Genomic DNA, 22,255 nt, shown 5'->3' with positions numbered 1-22,255 from the left:
TCTTTTGTGGTGGTGGTGGTGTGATTTTTTTTTTTTCCCTAGTAAAAGTGCATTACATGTTATTTGACAGCTGGTAATTGTATGTGTATTGAATTAAAGCATTGATTTTAATTTTCAAAGTCAAACTCGCTCTCTTTTAGCTGAATGAATTGCTTTTTTCATTAGAAAAAGTCTTGGTACTGGACTTCGGATACAGGATCAGAGCTTATGCAGCCTGTCCCCAGGGATATTTTCTACTGCTCTCTTTTTGAAATATTGAAAGATTCTAACTTGCCCATTACCCAGAAAAAAAAAAAAGAAAAAAAAAAAAGAATATAAATCTCTGAATGGCTAGCACAGCTCCTAAATTCATAGCTAGCTTTCAGCTATTTTGTGTTGTATTCCAATTCCCTGGCTGCTGGCATTTTTTCAGTCATACAGGATAAGTAAAAACAGGCTGGGCAAAGCTTGTATGAGAAACCCTGAAAGAAAATGCAGGTGCTGCTAGGAATTACACTGATTATGCCATGGATAGGAATCTATCTTTGAATCAATGGTAAGGCACATTTAGAAGACTCCCTGGGAAACAGAGGCTCTCTGACCCTTTCCCCCATATTGTACTTTTCATAGACGCAGGTGCTTTGACCTCTCTAGTCTGCTCCCGAGGAACTTAACTGCAGACCGAAGCAGTCAGTGTAATGTGGAAACCATAGGAGGAAAAAAAAAAAAAAAAAAAAAAAGGATCATAGGTTGTCATCCCAAAGAGATGTTCAAAAAAAGACTTAAGCTTTGTGCCAAGTTTCAGAAGACAGGCTTCTTCTCCTGCTCTCTCAAAACCTAATCACCATGAGCCAAGTCTCTGACCTGTTGCTCTTATCATGCATTCAAAGACATCTGCTGCTTCCTTATTCTTAGACTATCAAACCAATTATCTCTGCCTCAGCCTGGATTTTGTCCCACTCCAGTGCTCATGAAGCTATTCAGCCTGCCCTCTCCTCCGCTCTCTTCACCAGGGAGCCACCGCCGCCTCCTCCTCCTCCTCCCCCTCTTCCTCCTCCTCCTCCTCTTTCTCCTCTTCCTTCTTCCCTTTCTCTTCTTCTTCCATCTCCTCCTCATCCTTCCATGGCATGGCCCCATCCAGATGTGGCCGCCTCCAGCACACAGCTGGGATGCAGACACGAGGCCACTCTGCTCTCACTCACATCAGTGAGGAGCAGCAGTAAGTTCCTTGATACCAGTGGAGTTAAAGCCCTGTAAACCTGACCTGGAGTTACAAACTAGCACTATACACCGAGCCACTAAAACAGAGCTGGAACAAGGCAGCGCAGCAGCTGCCGCCCTTCCACGAGCAGGTTTCCTGCTGATGAGGAGTCGTGTTTCGGATGAGGAGTCTGCCCACTCGCACAGCTCCAGCCATACTGCGTGTTGTAGACATGACAATTTGACTGGAGATTTTCTGCCATACCATGGCTTGTACTTGTGGGCTGAACAAAGAAACTCTCGGCAGAGTTTAAGAATTTATTTAAATATCATGTTTTGATTCCTCCATGTCTCAAGATCCTGTATGCATGCCATAGCTTTCCCCTCTTTGTCTAGCAATTCACTGCCTTCCCAACAGGCATGATTACAAAACCTGGCAATAGCATTTAATTCAACCCAAATTTGCCTGTCTCCCACTGAAAAAAAAAAAAAATTGCATGTGGAAAGAAGCTGCTGATGTTCTGTCTCATGCATTTTTGCAGCTCTGCTGATATCTGTGAAAGAAAACGCTAGTCCACATTGGTTACTCCATGTCTTTTTTGCTCTAAGACCTGTGATTCTTTTTGCAACCGTGCATTAAAATGGGTTTTCTCCGAGGCATAATAAAAATATCACAGTAGTGACATACATCATCTTTTGGGCGCCATGTTATGTGATGAAATTTTTCATGGTACACTTAGTTTGCATTTGTCCAAAGTAACTGAAAGTGAGAATGCGCACTGACCTGCTCCAGAGCAACCGTATTAGCCACCAATAATGCAGACGATCACATGCATCAATTTGACTCTGTGCAGCACAGTGTGTTTATTATTTCTGCAATAAACTGTGGAAGAAAATAAAGTGTGAGAGCATTTCATTCACGTCCAGCTGTCCTATTGCTATAGTATTGCTTTAACAGCAGAAGCAAGTACAGGAATATATGCACAGGTCTTTTCTCGGTCTGGCACAGGAATATACGCACAGGTCTTTTCTCTGTCTGGCACGGATATCTGTTTTAAAAACCACTTTTTGGTTTTAATTCTTATTTTAGTCAAACCCTCTATAGCCTTTACAAATGGACTATGTTGATTTCTTTCTACTGCTTCCACATTTAGACCACCTACCACTACACTGCTTCCATTTCAATGTTATAAAATGAAATAATGGTTCAGGAACTGGTTGCATATTTGAGGGGTACCTGCTTTTCTGCAAATGAAGGGAGCAATTGATGCAATCTCTTTGCATCATTTTGTTCATTAATAAATATATGCCCATAAAAACTGAGGGTGTGATAATGGATATGAAGAGGAGATCATGCACATTCAAATATTTCTTGATACCAGAATTTGGGAACCCGACACTAATCAGAACCATGGCTGTAATCAGGACTTTCCGAGAAGCCAATGCTCCTTGGAATGCAAAGTGAACCTTGCAGAAAAGCATAGGATTGTTATTATACAAGAAATAATAGGATGATGGCTGATCTTTGTGTGAAAGAATCATGATCATTACTGACCCTCGTCCAAGGACAGCCATGAAGAATTTGGGGAATTAGTGTCCTCTTCAAGGAAAAAGGCACTGGCTGCTCTGGGATGATGTGGATTTTGTATATGGTTCTTTTGTCCCTAAGATTACACAAGCTTTCCATCCTGGTCTTTGCAAAATATTAAAAGATTTTAAATGGGCTTTGCCCCAGAGAGACAGATTCCAAAATGCTGTTACACAAATAAATTGATGAATGGGATGCCTATATATCATTTATTTCCTCTTGGAATTGGTGACCTTCCATCACTCAGTAGTTTCCTTCACACTCCCTCACTTGTGAATTATAAGTTAATCAAGAGTACAATGGAAACAATGCATGCATAGCCTGCTCACTGCATTCATCTCTCTCCTCAGGGTGGATTACGGATGTTAAAGTTGTAATGAGCTTTCTTTTAGGCCAGTTTTGACCTCAATTCTGACTTTACCAGCAAAAATTTCTCATATGAGATTATGCAAGATGTTTTTAGAAAATACAGTGGGATCTGTAAAAGGGGTTATGAAGCACGATTAATTTAAAAGAGTATAGCCTTGCTTTTAACTGCTCTATTTTGGGGCAGCAGGCTACGTCATGTATAATTTAGACTGAGAATCTTCAAATTCATTGTTTTAACTTGGTCTCCAAGGAACCAAAGTCTAACTGTTTTTGAAAGGATGTTTATTTCTAGGGATCCTCAGTCCCAGAATTCACAAACCCGAAATGACAGCCACATGTGGCTGATGGGAGGAGGTCTCTGGCAGGTCTCAGGTAGGGGAAAGAGGTCTCTGGCACTGTGCTGACATGCTACCTCCTGAAGCTGCTCCTGGTTTTGCCACACAGCGTGACTTTGATGCTATTTCACACTTACCGGTGCAGAGGAAGCAGGATTTCAGCATGTGGCTCTGTTTTGCAGAGCCTAAGACTGAGCCTGTGGGACTTCCCCTCAGAGGGGATGCAGTGCATCTGCTGCAAGTATTTATTTTCAAACTACACAGATACACAATGCCAGTGAATGGAGTACCAGGAAAAACTATTCTCACACAGCTGATAATGCTAGTGGTAACAATGAAGGAATTATTCTCATTATAAAGAAGAGTTGATCTGAAAGGTAAAGAGAGGTGGTAATTAATTTCCCTTAATAGTCACACTGGGATCTCCTGTAGTGTGCGGTCTGATGTTAATAATATATTTTCCCCCCTATAATTAATGTTCATGTTCTGTTCCTGGGGGACTCGTCTCCACTATCTTCAGCGTTGTCATTACTTAAGCATGCACAAGCAACTTTAGCACCTCAGTTGATGCAATATCTAATTCAAGCACTGCCTCCCTTGCCCCTGTCTTACCTCCTGCCAGGCGGGTGGCAAGTGCCGTCACTGAAACATGCAACCTCAGGAGAGCTGAGAAATAATTAGGCATTTTGCCCCATTTCAGAGGAATGCTAAGTTTTAAACAAAACAAGAGGATAGCACAAAAACATAAACAAAACAAGAGGATAGCACAAACAGTGGAGGAGCCCCCTCTGCCCGTCCTGCTTTCTGAGGCTCTTTCTGAGAGCAGCCCATGGCTCTTGTGTGTGCCGGCTGCTGAGGGCATGGGCAGAGAGCAAAGCCATGGCAGAAGCAATTGCAACTGTACTCCTGCCGGCTGTCAGTCTCTGGTGTAAATCAAAGCCTGTTTGGAATAGCTGCTGTATGCACCAGAGATCAATCAGCATCTGAATTGCTGTAAGATCCTCTCACTAAGGCATGCTGGATGCTCCTTAGCTGCAAACACAGGCACGATTCTGACCCTTTTTGGAAAGAAACAAATCTGAGTGATGAGTGCTTCCTCACCAGAAAGAGCAGAAAGGCAAAAAGCTCAGAAAGGACTAGGAGAGTAAGTTCTGTGACATCGTACCACTTTCCCCTGGTGTTTTATACCTGTTTCTAATATAGGGTTCCTGCAGGACAAAGATGCCGTGGAAGCGATTATTTTTCCTTTACCCATAAATTGCCTTGTGCCTGCCACGCACTATGCATGCTGATGTACATTCGTCATGTTTTAGAAGATTAGGGAGGATGACTCTCAACAGACATGAAAGAAAATTGGGAACATTACAAAGAGCTCAAAAGTGCATTTTTTTTCTGCAGGACAACAGAGATGCATGCTAAGGGGAACACATACATATATATATATATTTAAGGGATGTTATCTTGTACAGTTGGACAAAAAGTTCCCAAAACCAAATGCACACTCCCACCGCAGCATGTCCAACCCCATGCACTCTCTGACTTCTGCTACACAAGTGTAACCTAACCAGAGATTTAAACTAAAGGAAATTTAAATTAAAGGAAATACCTGCACATAGAAAACACAACAGATTTTCCTAGGCATTTCTTCCCTTTAAGGTAAAACTGAAACATCTATAGTTTTTATATTAAAACTTATTTTTATTTACCTCTTTATGAATAGGAACAGTATTATGCCTAATTTTGTTTGCATATATAAAATTCTCTAGATTTTCTCTGAGAAAAAGGGAAAAAAAAAATCCTGGCTTTTGAACACCATCAAAAAAGCCTGGTATTAAAGACAGAGCTGTAATGCACATAAAGTACTTCTTGACATTTCTGGCTAGTTGACATATCTCTAAAGCAGTAAAATGAAAACAACTAGAAAGACAGAAATAGAGACTACCACCATTACCAACCCATTAGCAAGAGGGTTCCAAAGATTTCAGAGATACTATGTAAGCAGATTTAAGGTCAAAATGCACAAACCCATACTGCACAAACCCATCTTTCTAGAAGAAATGTTTGCAAACTAAACGTTTGTATGCAGGATATAGCTAACACAGCATAGCGACTTCATAATAACCTAACTGGAAATAGTTTATTATGTGGAAAGTACTTTGAAGGGTAAAGTTTCAGCAATTATTTCAAACACTGCACTTTTTTTTGCTCATTCTGACAAAAGATATCTCTCAAATACATTCAAGTTTTTCTCATGATTTCCAATTTTGTTTCTTCAACTTTGCATTAAAAAAAAAAAAAAAAAGGAGGACAGAATGGAGAGCAGAGATAAATCTTTTTGTTGAAGGTTTCATTACCTGTACCCCAATCTTCACAAGTCTAGGCCTTGCACATTTAAACACAGGTTAGTATGAAGTGTTATTTATAAATCATGGATTAAGGAGAGGACTGCCAATCATGTGATAGCCTTTTCTTCCTGAAAAATTGTATATTTTGATTTTTAAGGAAAACAGAGACACTTTCTGCATCCTTTAAAGAAATCTTTGGGATACTGGCTTTATGGAAAACCAGAACTCATCTTTTCTTTTCTGGAATAATTCAGATTGTCTGACTTTTTCAGTAAAAAAGTAACTACCAGTGAGATACTTAAATATAACAAAGGATTATCCCCTGTTATCTGCTCACGCAGATTCCTGGTTCTGGAGACCAGCAAAGGATGGAGAGACCTTGAGTGGTTGCTCACACTTTTTAGTCAGAAAGCTTTATTGGGCTTTCTCCCCTGAACTGTCAGGAGATGCTGAGGTGTTTTACCCATACTTTCTAGCAAAAGAGCCCTGGTAAAGTCACGTAGTGGAGCTGCTTCACTCCTGACCTCTCTGGTGCTACTGGAGATCTTCCAGCACCATGTCTGTGGTGCCCCATCCCAGCCTCACACAGGGAAATGGTCCTGCCAAGGGAGAGTGGCAAAGAAGCTCTGAATACTGCTCTTGACAAATTGAGGAATGCAATACTGCTACACTTTCACTTACATTGAGAATGTACCCTTTTGTCCAAACAACAACAACAAAAAATAGCATTATGGTGCTATTTAAAATAAATAATGGCAACATATCCTTCTCCCACCCACTTGGGGAGCCTGTGTCTTGAAATGTGCTGGCTCTGCTCATACCAAAGGTTTGCTTCTAATTAAGGGGTAACTGAAGTCCTTTCTAACACCTGTATTGTATGGATTTAATATGCTAATGTGTAAGGCTGTCTCAAATATCTAATCCTAAAATGTGTTACTTTCTTTTTTCTGTACTCTTAAGTAGTTAGTGCTGCTAATTTAACTCCATCAGGATGAAAGGCATTAAATGAAATGTCTGGAAGGAATTAATTTAAGTGCTTATCAAAGACTGGTAATATCAGCTTCCACTGGTAAGTAAAATGAATGCCCGTGAACTGGAATCAGATACATTGATTCAGCTCTGTTGTGAAAACATAGCTTAGAGATAAATAGTACTACAATTATTCACACAGGAAAATGTGCATCATCTTAATGGAACCATTATAATGACCTTGACTAAATTAACTGCATTCTCACTTTCTCAGATTCAGTGCCAAAATACCAACAATATCATGAAGTTTATATCTGTGCTGTGAGGTGTCCGTTTTACAATGGGACATTGAGAAAAAAATCTTTATCCACAAACATTTCATGATTCGTACACACAGTTGATGCTGCATAAAAAGAACTAGAAAACAATACAGGATTTTTATAATTCAGGGCTGTATTCTTGGCTTATATTTACAGCTCCTCCAGACCTGCAGGTCTGTGATTTGGTCTAGGCTGACATTCACTAAATCTACAGATTTAGCTCCAGTCTGCCGATGACACAGCCAGAGTTGAGGTTAAGGCAGGGGACTGCTGGAGATAAAAAGCAAGTGGTACTGCCAGGAAGAACAAGGCTAAGGAAGCTCAGAGAGTAGGAGTGCAGTAAAGCATGACCAGCTTGAGAAGGTGGGAATAATACACTCTAGTTGATGTTAGTTTCAGGTTTAATGCCATGGGTAACACTAGAGCTCAGACCCAGAGAGCTGAATTTATTACTGGATCTCACAGGACTTACTGCGATCCCAATTACAGACAATGGTGAAAACTTGCTGTCGGCCTCCTTATGTAAACCCAGGACTGTGCCTTAGGCTGGGCCAACACACAGGCTTCCTCGTTACTCACCCTTGTGCAGCATAAACTCTTCAATTCAATTTGCAGCTGTGGGGAGTCTTTTTGCTGATACACAGGATTTTTAAGGGCTATTATTAGCTTACTGAAATGAAACTGCTGTTGATATGAAAAGCTTCAATATAAAATCAGGACAAAGTGACCTGAAAAAAGTATGGATTCCCTGTCTCGCCAAGTATACATGTTCTGGTGAGGCCTATCATGCACTGGCTGTGTGCGTGTGGAAGATAATGAGGATTCACATGAAGGTAGCTTCAGACCAAGCACCTCAGGCCCAGCTGCATTTAACCGTAACCCTCATCCTGTCTGTAATTATCACCTGAAAACTCCTAGCCCTTAAAAAATCCAGTGGAAACTATTTACCTCAACTGCCAATGCCCCCACAGATGTGGGGTCCAGCATAAAACTAAACTGTCCATCTCTGTAATTCTTACCACTCAGCCCCACTCTACATGTACCCCTAGCCTTCTTTCCCTGTCCTGCAGCAGCTTTCCTGGGGACAAAACTCAGCTTAACATATTTAGTCCTGTCAGTCCTCCTTCATAGCAGCCTTCTGGCCTTGTGCAACCCAGGAATATTTGTCCTCACGTGGCCTTTCCACATCTAATATTTAACTGCAACTTTTACCACAAACACTGGGTAAAAGTTGCTTGGTATCTCCTCCTTTCCCCTACAGCTGGCTCTGCACCTACTGCACCAAAAATGGGCTTCAGTCAGTAACGAATCATTGCTCTCCTCACCCAGCATTACAGAATATACCAGTGATCTCTTGTAGCAATAAGCAGAAGTCTCTTGCCCCTGTGATTTCTAAGAACAGCCTGAATGTTAATCCTAGCTTTAAGTTTCTCTACCCCAAGGCCGAGCAGAAGGACTTGGTCCAGGTGGAGAAAAGGGCTGATAGTAGCTTCTCTATGGTATGCTCTGTTGACTTGGGCCCCTCTTGCCTTTATCTTTTGGGTTCAGTGGGTTATGTTCACTGACATGCTGTAAGAGGTTCATGGTGAGGGTGAAGGCCATATAGCTGCGGATAGGCCTGTGCTCAGGATTAGTAAAGACACAGACTGAAGAGCTAAATTTATTACTATGTCCTGCAAGTCCTTCTGATCCAGAATGATATACTGTTGTCTGGTTATGGCTATGCTTAGAATGTGAAAGAGATTTTTTATACAGCTCATTTCTCTTCCTCGTCTGCAAAAATATCAAATAAATGTCACTCAGTTATTGTCCCATTGGTGAATTCCTTTGAAAATCCTTCATGGCAAGGTGGCTGCCTGGTGCTGTCTGACTGCCGGGGCTGTACACCGCTATTGCTCTGTGACAAGAGGCTCCTATGGAGATTCACTCTCAGTCCTATGTGGGCATTCCCCAGCCTCCCTAAAGATAAAGTAGGTGTTACAGCCGAAGTCTGAGGGTCTGAATAGCCACCTTTATGTCTTGCGTGAGCCCTGTTTGCCACATAAACTAGCTTCCTGGCAACAGACTGGATGCTTTTAGGAGTGCAGAGATGGGAAAATGCAAAGGTGATATTTCTGCTCTGGGGCTGTGCAGGAATTCCCTGACTGGAACGTCCCATGTGGAGAGCAGCCCGCCCGCAGGGCAGTGAAAGAATCACTGTCTCAACCTATGTATTGCACATTTGACTGAAATCTTTGGTTGCGAAGAAGCTGCATTTTTCTGGCACGTTTCTAGGAAAGTAGATTCTTAGTTTGCTGCCAGGTAGGATAGAAGAGTTGAGTTTTTAAGAGCACCAAGTGGCATATTAGCAAGTGTAAATGCATCCAAAAAATGAAAGAGGACTATATATCTGCTTCTGATTCACTGTTCTGTGCCAAATAACAGTCTCTCAGTCACCTTTTCTTCCTCAAAGAGAACAGGTTGTGACAGATTGAAGTCTTCTCCCCTGCTATGTCAGGAGCCTTTATGTGACAATTACAACATCATTTTTGTTTTATGATCAGCTGAAGTCAGTTCAAAACAGCACTTCACCTCACACATGAAGTAGTATGGCTTTATGTGACAGGGACTGGGATTTGGCAGGAGCAATTCCTCATTTACAATCTGCTTTCTTCTGTCTCAATGTTTTACACCTGATGCAGAGTAACTTTAGTTTTGAAGCCAGTCAGGCTTATCTGGAGGAGTGACTCATCTAGGGCAATCCGAGTAGCCAGCTCCTGCTTGCTCTGAGAGGCACTGTAATGTTGAGCAGTGGAGGAGGAGAAAAATCACAAAACCATGGCAGGGAAGACCTCAGTCCTCCCAGATAAAATCTGAGATATTCATCTGCGAGCAGCAATCCTGGTGCTCAGCGGGCAGTTTCTTTATCTCCTCCCTTTCCACCGTGATTTCCTTTCTCTCCCGTTGCACCCAGCTCACATGCCAGGGGCAAAGCTGGCCTCAGGAAGTTCAAAAAGAAGCCAGCTGGCTGTGTGCGAGCCCCCACATCAGTGGATCCTGCTGATGTAATCAACAGCACCATGTTTCTAGCTTTTTTTTGTACATCTCTAGTGCAGCAATTAGCAAGTGTAGGTCTAAATGCTGCAGTGTTCAGAATGATCTTGGCTTCCCTTGACAATTCACCCTTTCACATCATCTATGAGACCTATGAAAATAATACACTATTTCCCATTAGTAATCCCTCCCACTTGTGATTTCTTTTCTTTGTGGCCAGGGGGGACGAAGTGTGCAGTCACCACACAAAGAGCTCTCCAGAGCAATCACCATGAATTCAGGAAACCTGGCCCTAAGCCCATCCACCTTTCCCAATTTTCAAATGGCTCCTATTTAATTTCTTTCCTGGTTGCTTTTTCTTTTTAAAATGTTTATCTTTTAAAATTAAATGCATGAAAACATGGTGTTCCTAGGCATGACGTCCGTAAGTGCAGACTGGCCTGCAGCCTGACACAGACAAGTCCTGCGCAGGTCCAAGAGCTGTGCCACGCGGTGGCAACACCAGGGTGAAAGCCACTCTTGGTCTTATGCAGGCACTAGCAGCAAGCATCTCCATTGCATCTTACTCCTAAATCTGACATTAGGAGCAATTTTATAGGTGTGGAACAACTCACTGCAGATGTGAGCCACTTAATCCAGACCCAAAAGGACATAATAAAAGTTCTGTGGGCAGTAAAACCAATTTTCTTACTGGTTTGTGTCAGAAAGCTCTTGCGTAGGTTACCCAGTGTCTGTAGGGCAGATATATATTGTCACAAAGCTTAAAGATATTCCATAGCTTTGAGATCCTTACCTTTCTCTCAAACTTAACTGAAATTGGCCAGCAGGTTCAAAATATAGCCAGACAGGCATGACACAACCACACATACACACACACACACAAAACATGACCACATAACCCTTATTCCCCTAAGAAACTGAGAAAAAAAAAAAAAAACAAAAAAAAAAACAACTGTTATTAACTCAATCCAGGCAAGTTTTCAGGACTAGATCCTGCAAGGATTTACAAACCAAAAAAAGGTTACAACATCTAACTTTTAGTTGTCTGGGTTATGATTCATCTCACCTAACTTGAGGTATTCACAGTACAGATGCTGACAGCAGAGATAACTGTCAAAACCGCCTTTGTAGTCAGTGGAGAGATACAGAAACGCTTAGGGTACAAGTAGCCCATTTTTAAGAGGGTTATCAAAATCAATCAAATACATCATGCTCGAGAAGTGCCCACTGATAGCAAAGGAGCAGGTTCAGGCTAACCCTTTTCTCTCTCTCTCTAGCCCCCCACTGTCCCAGGAGACTATGTAAGTGCATCTCTGTCAGAAACTTTACAGGTGCCGTCCTATAACTAGCCAGGTTTCTCCACCCTGAACCCTGTGGAAGAAACTGCTCCAGTATTTTCTGCTGATGGCGAGAGGACCTCCTCTGCCAGGTAGCCTAAACTTTCTTCATCTAAGCATTGAAAGTTTAAACCATTTTGTTCTCTGGGTAATGTGCTTTATCTTAAATAACTTTTCTTCCTCATGTTTCCTTATCATCTCATACATCTCCGGAGAGCAATCAGATTGACTCTCAGGCTCTGTTTTGCTCAGCTTTTTTCACGTGCATGCTTCTTTCTTTGCCTTGTTCAACTCCTCTTCTGTCCTCTTTCCCCTGAGCCACTTTGTCTAGGCTAGCAGGTCTTCTCTTAACCTCCAAGGATGTACAATGACAGTTCCCTGATGGGGAAAAAAGTGTATTTTTAAAATTTACTTTGTATATCTGGATAACCTTTATTTTATTGTTCCTTCATACATATGGCCTCTCATTTAGCTTGCTCTCTGCTTGGATGAGCCTAACAGACACAGACAGAAAAAAACACATATGAAACACTCAGAAGCAGAACTGTACAAGCACAAGATGGGCATTCAGGAGTAAGAGGAGTCTCTGAAGTCACTTTGAGTTCATTCTTAAAAAAATAGCAGGCTGCCAGATTGAGAATGTCCCTTTGGCTTCTGTATTTCTCTAGTTTTAAAAACTTAACCAAAGAGCATTAGCATTCTGCTGCTGTGCTTTCACAGGATAAATTACAAATGAGAACAGTGAGCGCATCTCGGAAGTTATGGTCTTGTCTTTGGATACTTGATATTCCATACAGCCAAGAGCTGCCTTAAGACTGATGAAAACTTCTGTATGCTTGATTTACAGTCTATTTGGAGGTGAAAAAGTGCATTTATTACTTTCATTTCCTTGTTTTCTTTTAATTTTTTTTTTGTATATCCAGGCAGCAGTCCAGGAAAAAATGCAAGTTTTGCGGATTCGTTTATTGACCCTTCCATTGTGATTTAGTAATATACATCAGCTGGTACTTACTTGTACTTACTGAAAACCCAATAAGGGAAGATGTTGAGCACATGTTCTAAAATAAGCATATGGTTTAAACATGCTATTAAATTGTAGTACTTGCTTTTCTTCATTTTCTGGATTTTTCCATTTCCTTTCCTGGAGTTTTAATTCCTCTGGGGCATATCATAAAGCCCTTACTCAGAGAAAACTACTTTTCTGTTTACTTTGTTTAGGTTAAAGATTGCATGAGACAGTAATATTCTCAAAACAAAGAGTTTATTATTATTTAGGTCTGCAAAGTTAAATTGTTTTTTGACACTGTAATTGTTGAATAAAATAATATAAAGTTTGCCATTCTTTCCTGCATGGGATTTTCTTAAAAAGACAGGGAGGGCTCCAGTTTTGTAGTCATGGTGTTTATACAGGTCTTCTGCTTGATCTGTGATGGCTCACGTGCACCCAATTTTTGTACTGCTTATGTTTAAAAAACACAGTGAAAGCAGTTTTGATCCTGCATGGAAGCCACCATAGTGGTTTCAACACTCTGATCAATTCTGTTCAGATAACCACATGCTTTGGAAGAGAAATTCTTGATTACTGTCCTTTTCAGCTTTGTACATTTTCCCTTGAATCTCCTCTTGTGCTTGCCTTTCCTTCCATATTTATGCCTTTAGCTCAGCCTGTTGGGCAGCGGGCTGTGGACCGCCTCCAGTGTTGAGGAAATAAATTAGGAGAGAGATCAGCATTTTATCATCAGCATGTCACATGACATTTCACATCTTCTTTTGTAATTGTAATTTCAATGGTCCCTTCAATACTGATGAAATTTATAACATGCCAGGAGGGCTCTCTCAGATTAAGCTGTTTTCTTGTGTATTAAAGGGCCGTCATGGAACATTAGCCATGAGACATCAACTAAATGGATCGAGACTTTAACACAAGGTGGATGACCTATAGCTGGAATTCGGTACCCTTTCTCCCAGGCGAGCTGCTTTATTACTCTGTGAGTAGTTTCAGTTCATTCACTGGGACTACTTGTGAGATGCAGTCACTGTGATTAAGAAGGTCAGAATCTGTCCCTGTTGACAAAAGATTATTTTAACACTTAAGATTTCTTTTGTGCAGCTTTTGCTTTGACTAGTGAGCACTTCATCAGGTGAGTCATCCCCTTTCACTGGGTCTAAAGCTTGCACAGCTTGATCCATCAAGATTTATGGGCATGCATGCGTATACCCCATTAAGCTACACTACTGAAGTGAAGGACGCAGTGTTGGAATAACGAGATATTCACTGTGAGCAAGTAATATTAGACTTGGGCTAGAAACACATTGTGAGCATGTTGGCAAAGGAGATGATTCCTCTGAAAAGGGATCAGAGCTGGGTAATATTATGTGCAGCCAGGCCTGATGTTCAAGCAGCTCTTTCTGGAGTGGAAATCAGAAGCCTGAAAGTGGTGTCCCAATTTCCCAGGCAATATAACGGGGAAAGCGGGCCGCCTTGGATGAGGATTCACAACCGAGAGCGAAATATTTGCTGCCCAAATGCAGAAGACATTGGCACTTTGTATTCCTATCTTATGCATGGCCCTAAGTAAGGTATGGTTTCAAGCCACCCTTCTCCTCTATGCTCCTCAGGGACATGCCTTTCTCCTGCTCGGTCAGTAAGCAATCCAGGCTGTGCATCTTGGGTGCCCAAGGCCAACTACTAAGTTGGCTCAAGGCCATTTGCAACTAAGGGTGCAAATAGGAGCAGTCCTTCACTGTTTAAGGGCACGTGGTGGTAGAGTGCACTTAAATGAGCTTTAGTCTGTTGTGAAACCTCACCTCCCACCCCTCAGTAGATCTGCTGTGAAGCATCCCAGCTGCTCACAGCTACTTCCCTGCATGGCTTCACGAGGGGCAGTTGTCAATTTTGCCCCATATCATTGGAAACAGATTTGGGGACAAATAGAGCCACTTTACCCTGATGACTCTCATGACATTATTCTCAGTACTAACAATATCCTAATAGCTATACAAAATCAATACATTGAAATAGACAGATTTTAAATTAAAAATCATAATATCTTTCTGGAGGGTTGCGAAGCCAACCTAAAACAAACACTTGTCAATTCTATTTTATTTCTTGTCAGGCCTCTCTTTCATCTCACACTATGAACCAGAGAAATGCCTGAGTTTTTCCCTCAGACTTTGATCACTGCATTACCATGACAACAATGTATTTACTGTAGCTATAATGGATGGACTTCAGATGTCAACTGGGTCCCTTGGAAGTCCGTGGGGGAGCTTTTGGTCTCCGTATACCACAGTAAATGAAAGAATGATTCTCTTGACTGAAGAGCTGACAGGTAACTTGCATTTGCTTTCAAATCTCACCTGTTCTTTCAGCAATGCCCACTGCCTTCCATCAGTTTTAAATCCACAGACTCTTTTAATTATATAGAAAAACAGGCCAAACTTCTATTTATCAGCTCCCTTTGTGCTTTGCTGACTGAAGCCCGTAATCCAACAAGTTAATGCATCAATCTGACAGGATGTGACGCATGGACACCATGAAGGTGTTTATTCTTACTGTTTATGTTATTATTCTTTTCAGAGCTTTCAAGCCTTGCACAGAAAATAAATAAATAAATAAATAAATTGTGTAAGGCTTTGTTCTTAAACAGTTCACAACTAAAGGATGATATTTTGCATGCATATGGGTTTGGAGCATAAAAATATATGATAGAAACAAGACCTATTATGCTCCTGAAGACATTGATACATGAGAGTAATCAAGTCACTTCAACAATAAAAATAACTTTCAAGCGAAGCGTAAGCTTTATACCTTATCGAATTACAGACACAATACAGAACAGCACATGGAACTCCAGCTCAGCAAGCGAGAAGCAACTTCGTTACAGCAAGAGTCTTAAAGTTTGTGTTTTCTTACCTTAAGGAGTTTATGAATAGACAATAAAATTCCTTTTGCACAAGGTTTTGTAGAGATTAAATTATAAATATACATAAAAAGCTTCAATAATGCCTGTCAATCTGCTCCTAAAAGATGCAATTAGAAGATCAGAAAACTAATTAAAAAGCCTGTTTGATCTCAAGAGTTTGGTTGCATACTGACAATTTTGGAAATAATTCATATCAGAAGAATTTTTGAAGCTTTATATAGCTCTGAACATGTACAACTGATATTTTCTCTGATATAAAAATAGTGCATAATTCTATAAAATGAGAACTGTATCATCATGGTAGTCATAAAGATGACTTTAGCTATTAGTAAGAAAAAAATCTTTATTAGTCTATTTAAACCAGTTAACATTTTTAATTTAAAATCTTGAAAGGCTGTTTTAACCATACCATAGCACATCACAGCATCAGAAACATCTGAAAATGAGCAAGAAGGTAACATTGTGGGCTCAGTATTTATCATTTCTCAGTTACATACATTTCAAAGTATAAATGAGAAATCCTACATCAAATTTAATCTTTTAAACTACCTGTTTAGCTGTACAACCTATTAGAAACAAAGTTTCCAGGGAAATTTTTCAATTAAACAATTTTTTTTTCCTCTTTTGACCTACCTCAAGCTTGCTGAACCATAAAGGCCCCCCTTTTAAAGCAGATAAAGAGTCCAAAAAATTATGTGTGCTGAGTCAAAGTAGTGGAAAGTTTTGAAGAGAACAGAGTGTGACAGGCAACAACATCTAATAGCCTCATTGCAGCCCCAAAACTCTGGGTGACAAAGGCAAAATTTTGGCCACGTTGGAGCTCAAGGGAGTCAGCATTTCATCTGGAATGTGCTTTTTGCTGCCTGCTTGGTACAAAGTAGATCTGAACCAGGTAGGCAGTCACTCGAAATACCCCGGTGTGAAGAGCTCAGCCAGTCACCATGTGCCACCTCCCCTTCCTGCTACTGCACTGAGGATGTAAGGGAACTGGCCGTGACTCAGAAATATCTTTATGTGGTACACATCCTGTTCTTTCAAATCATCTTCTGGGCCTGTCAGCAGCCACAATAATTGAACAGGACAGTGCTGCTAGCCGTGGTGGCTGTTGATTTTTCCCCCTCCCTACCTGTGTTAAGTACACAGCCGCTGCCACTACCCTTCACAATCTGGCTGTGATGTGCATAAAATACCCCTTCTTAGCCCCGTTTTTGTACATAACCACTTGTAACCAGTAGATTTTGCAACTGAGAACAACGCATGAGCTTAATTTTTCATTTTTTCCTCTCACCCCCCCCAAATACAGAAGTAATAATTTTAAGAGAAAAGGGAGAAACTCATCTAAGAAAAGCTTTGCTCAGTAAATGCATCTAGAGAATGATCAAGAAGAACGTCAGAAGTCTTGAGGGTTTTATTAAGGCTCATATATCTGGCTGCAGGAAATACAAATTTTATTCAGGGCTAGCCTTCTCAGACCTCCCTCACCTCTTGCCTTGTCTAGAGAATGACTTGGGGACAGTGCTGGCCAAGAAGCCTTGCTTGATTCCTCCAGCTATGAGAACCTCTCTTGGTCACACAAAACATTTCCACAATCAAACCACTTGAGCTGAAAGTTTCCAATCTGGTGTCTGCCTTGGAATTACTATAATTATTCCTGATATCAGCCAAAAGAGTTTAAACAGGAGAGTTGTTATCTTCTTGAGAAAAGTCTGACCATCCTGCTTTGCAATTGTATGGTCTTTGCAGCAACAATATCCCACTTTACAAATTGGCCCAGAATAGCTGACAATTAATAAAACAGAAGTTTTTACCCTGCTGCATGCAGATTAATGTCATCATTTCAGAATTATTTTAGGCCAGGACAAGTCAGCATTGCCGTCACAAAAGTGGTCCTATCCTTTCCCTTTCCCCCAGCTTATGCCAGCAGTGACTCAGGGAACTGATTGGGAACTGCCAGCAAATTAACCTGACTTAAAATGACCGGTAACAAGAAACAAAAAAATTATTTGAGCGTAGTGTGATCATTAAATCATTAAGTAGTGAATCATAATGAATATGCAGGAAGTGAATAAATTAAAATTACACAGACAGACTTAATTATGCTATTTCCTAATTTCTGAGTGCTCGACTTTGCATCTGCAGCGGTTAGTGTTTAATGCAGCTTCTGTGAGTATGTGATTTTGCTAGGTCTTTCAAAAAGTGAAAATCCTCATTATTGGCATTGTTCTGGCATTTCCAAAATATCAGCAGACTTCCAGTCACTTCAGCTAACAAACTCTGGAGTGGTCACAGGGTCCTGCTGCATGTAGGAACAAGGGGAAGCTGTGAGATGCAGGGATGAGATGCTCTTCTGTGAGCTTTGTGGGCATTTGTTGCAAGTGGAGGTGTGCTAAATTTGCCAGCATCAGGTTTTCCTCCCAGGTGCCTATGTGAGCAAGCGGCCTGCCTGTCCCTCTGATCTCCAGCCTGACTGCTCTTTGCACACCTCAGACCCCCCAGTCCAGCCTTGCACTTCAGGACAAGCATGTGCTCATCTCTGGTTTTAGCTTTCCAAATCCCAAGTACTTCCCAAGAATCTCTGCTTTCCAGCCTCACTTCCAGTCTTTGCTCAGCCTAAAGACCTCTGTGGCTTTTCTTCCAGCCTCTTTCTTCCCACCGTGCTGCATCCAGGTTGCCGCCATGACTTTCCTACTCCCAGGCTCAGCTCTACGCTCATCCCCTTTCCAACACTATCTTCTTCCAGTTAGCCACAAACCCCCTCTTCAACCCATCTACTGGGGGCTCTTTCTCCAACACCCCTCTCACACTTCTCCCCACTGACACACTTTGCAGCTCAAATTTCTTGGTCTCCTTTGCTCCTCATTCAGTCTCTGCACTCCCTCTCCTTCTGATTATCATATTTTTATTGTCTTCATCTCTTCACTCACCAGCTCCCTGCAAGACAAAACCCAGCTCATTTCTCTTGTCCTCCAGGACATTCACATGAAGAACATTCTTTGAACACTGTAAAGTGGCTTAAACCCATATCAGCTCCAAAGAAAATCCTGCTTTCCTCCTTTAACGCCACCACTACCATTGGTATGGCTGCACCATCAACCAGCTTAGGAAAACATAACAGCTGAAAATTAACCCATCCACACACAGAAAAGGTTAAATTTCAGCAAGATCAGCTTCCTGGTCTGGCCCACTGCTCCAGGACAAGGGAAATAACAGAAATGGGTGTCCAGACTTGGAAGTAAGGCAGGATCATCTTTTGCAGTAGCAGCAGAGACTTACACGGATTAAAGCAATCTTGCTACCATCGCTTTAGTACTAATGGGTAACATTTGATAAAGCAATGGAAAATTGGTCTTAAATGGAAGAATATGCTATGCTGGTGTGCTGCCTGAGTTCATTCCAGAAACATCTCACAAATCCCCAGTTATTACTTTGTTCTCTAAGACAACTGTCTTGCACGAGGTGTTGCATTCTGGCAGAGTAAGAGGAGTTTCACTTGAAACAGACTTCTCCAAAAGAAACCTAGAGACTAGCTGGGAAACAAGACTGGAGAGAAACATCCAACAAGTTATTAACTCCAGATTAAAATGCAGAAAAAAGGCTGGCCAGAGCTGAGCTCCTTACTACTCTGGATTCATTATAATCTTTGAAAAACACACGCTACCTCCATCATAGACACACTCCTGATTGAAGTGTGAATAGAAATAACAATTAAGACTATTAATCAGACCAAGTTTTGGAACTGATTATCCATTTTTGATTTAGGTGTAGCCTGTATTACAGATTTCAAGGGGTGTTGTCAATGGGGAATATAGAAAAACTTTAACGAACCCTACCTGGGAAACATATTTGTGCTGACACTACTACGCTCCCCCTCAAACATCTTTTTTGCTGGGATAGCTTATCCTCTTTGTGAAAAAAGGTTAGTTCTGCCAGTAAAGGAACTTCATACAAACTGTAATAAATTCTGCTAGCAATCTCTGCTAGAGAAAGTTACCACTGTGCCTCTGCACGTATTATTTTCAGCAAAGAGCTTTAACAGCAGACAATGCCCGCCTAGTCAAAAGTGATCCACCTGCAGAAGCATTTGTGGACTAGCTCTTAAGTGCCTTTTTCTGTGTTGCAAAATGTTAATGTAGATTCACAATTCTCAAAAGAACATTCGAAAGAAGCAAAAAGGTTACATCAGTGCCTGAATCAGTTTAAATTTTGCAGGCAAAACTGTGAACCATAGCTTTTCATGAATACAGTAACTAGAAAGAGCCAAAAGCATTTGGTACGTGTTCAGTGCTGACAAATATGTAATAATTTTCAGAAAGCATCCATGGCTCATGCGGTCTAAGTAATCCTTATCTTAAATCCTCACCTTTTCCTGGGAAGCTTTACATACAGATGACCCAAAGTATTCTGCAGAAGACCACTGTCCTCTCCTTGGGTTGCTGGGTGGGTGAGTTTTAAAACTACTGAACGTGAGGTTGCAGAACAAACTAGTTTTAATTATAAACCTACTTTGGATCATCCAAGCCATATGTAGAGGAATTTGAAACAAATGGGAAACAAATGGATAGATGAGATTAAGTCCAGGCTAGGTTGTCTCTTTGGGGTCATATCCAGATACAGAGTTGCCTCCCAAAGTGAGGCCATTTGCTAGCATGCTGATTTTCAGACAGTACACCTCACTTCTTAGCTGCCGTGCCACTGTGATGATTGCTCCCTTCCCATCCAACCCATCCTCGCTGCAGTATATGCGTGAGTCAGACTGGGGACCTAGTCAGCCCTTAAATATGTGCTTAAGTCTTTCCATATTCAGGAAAAGATGGATGAAGTTCTGAGCAAATGGGTAATGAAAAGCATGTGCCTAAGTGTTTACCTGAATAAAGCTGCTCTGCTGAATCTGTGCTAAGATGTCAAGCACACATCAGGCACGCTCAGACTCTTCCCTGGCGTTCTTTCACACAGAGCCCCTGCCATGAAAACTGTTGTGTTCACAAGGGGGAAAACTTCTTCCTGGAGAGCAGCCCTGAATGAGAGGAGCCATAAGACCAAAGATAACGCCTGCCTCTCCCCTACATCCCTCGCTTCCCCAGGCCACAGATTAAAGCAAAGGTCTAGAAACAAGGGGGAAAAAAAAGGGACTTTTTCTAAAGGAGCCATGAGAGGTTACCCCATCTCCCATTTGTTTTCCCCGAGCAGCCCGTAACACAGCGAGTGCTGCTTGCTTGGAAGCTCATAGGCTGAGAGATGGGAAGTTGCCGAGTGCAGGAGTCAAGTTATTTATTGACATCTCCACCCTCCAAGCCTCTTCACAGATTCCCAGTGTGCAGGGGGGATTTCAGACTAACCTCCGCAGGCTGACCTTTTCTCCTGCATGTGCTGGCTCACCGAGGAGGCAGGCAGAATTGTCTCCAGTCTATGTGATTCAAGAAGCCATGGATACTTTTGTTAGTTGGCCATTATTCACTATACTTGGGAGACCAGGCTGTTTAAGCTGAGACTTCTTCGGGTGAAGAAAAAATGTTGCACATTTTACATTATCTCTTGCAAATATGAAAGCTTGCTGCAGTCTTTGGATACAATATTTATGAATTGGTCTTTCAGCCAAATCCACTTCTGCATAAGGATACACAGCTGCCGGTACCAAAAAGTATGGTACTTCCCAAATATAACTTTGCCATTTTTAAAATCACTCTAGAAGCTTGAAAATAATATTTCTTTCTTTGTAAGTTAAATCTCTAGGTCTGGTGTTTCAAAGAGAGCCTGAAATTAGCCAGATTTTGTGTTTGTTTGTTTGTGCACAAGAATAATTGATTAAATCAGCACAAGCATAACTGATTATACACTCTAAGAACAGTACTGAGGAATTCAGCTGCAAAACGAGTGGCATTGTGAAGAGCTATACCCAATTTTTATGCTTGCATCTCATGTTTGGAATCCCCTCTCAATTACACAGTAGCAATTTTGAAATGTCTCATTACCTCCCACCGCTGGGTATCTAGATTTTGAATGAATCTAACCTGCATTTTTCAAAACTCGAAGGGATTCCTTTTAAGATGTCTCTTTAAACTTTTTCATGAAAAGGAAAAATTTGCATAGAAGAATATTTAAATACAACTTACAAAGAATGTCATCACTCTTTCATTAACCAGCATGATGACCCTCTAGTAGTTTCACAGTGGGAAAAAATCTGCAGAAAACTATGGCAAGTCTAATGCCAATTATGACTTTGAAAATATATATATTACAGACCAAGAAAAAAAAAAAAGAAAAAAAAAAAGTGTATTTCAAAGTTAAAAACTGAACTTAGTTCCTCTGAAAAATATGAATGGATGTGGAAAAAACTATCAAATTTCCCATTTGGTAAGCAACAACAAATCTATTGTTCAGATGTAGTGTAAATTGTTCTTTGGAAGAAGACAGTTTTGAACAGAACATATAGAAATTGCTTTAAATAATGCCTTTTTAATTGGCATTACACTATATATATATCCTGTAGTTTTTGGTACATGTTAGGTTTGCCAGAGTAACAGGAAATTGGACACCATGAAACAATGTTTGTAGATACTGCAAAAAGAGAAGATGTTTGCTAATTTAAGAAAGAATAAGTAATGTTAGCATTACGCCTTTTACATTAAGAAATATGTCTGGAGGGATCCAGATGCTAATAATCTGTAAGCTGGTGACATTATTTTGAAATTCTATGCCACCCATTAAGGCACACGCTTACTATTTACTTTGCAAGCATGAACAAGATATTCTGGAAAAGAATCTGAATTTTTGTCAGACTAGCTAGAAAATAATAACAATACTTAGCACTTTCAAAATGTCTTCCATCTTAAAAACGAGAACAATTAATAGGTAGC

General features: G+C 40.9%; 1 protein-coding gene across 5 annotated transcripts in view; it reads right to left on the bottom strand.

Annotated features, from left to right (window-relative positions):
- The window catches only part of NPAS2 (neuronal PAS domain protein 2), a 101,183-nt gene that overhangs the window by 67,369 nt on the left and 11,559 nt on the right, over positions 1 to 22,255 (bottom strand). For 2 of the 5 annotated variants that reach the window (XM_080601571.1, XM_080601572.1), the window contains exon 2: positions 1,964 to 2,062. The exons of the other annotated variants lie outside the window; for them this stretch is intronic. The gene's annotated coding sequence lies outside the window, so the exon portion shown is untranslated. The remainder of the gene's footprint in view (positions 1 to 1,963; positions 2,063 to 22,255) is intronic. 5 annotated transcript variants of the gene reach the window in all.

This window comes from Anser brachyrhynchus (genome assembly GCF_964034855.1).
Source record: "Anser brachyrhynchus genome assembly, chromosome: 1".
NCBI classification, from domain to species: domain Eukaryota; kingdom Metazoa; phylum Chordata; class Aves; order Anseriformes; family Anatidae; genus Anser; species Anser brachyrhynchus.
This window is presented reverse-complemented; position numbering and strand designations above follow the sequence as displayed.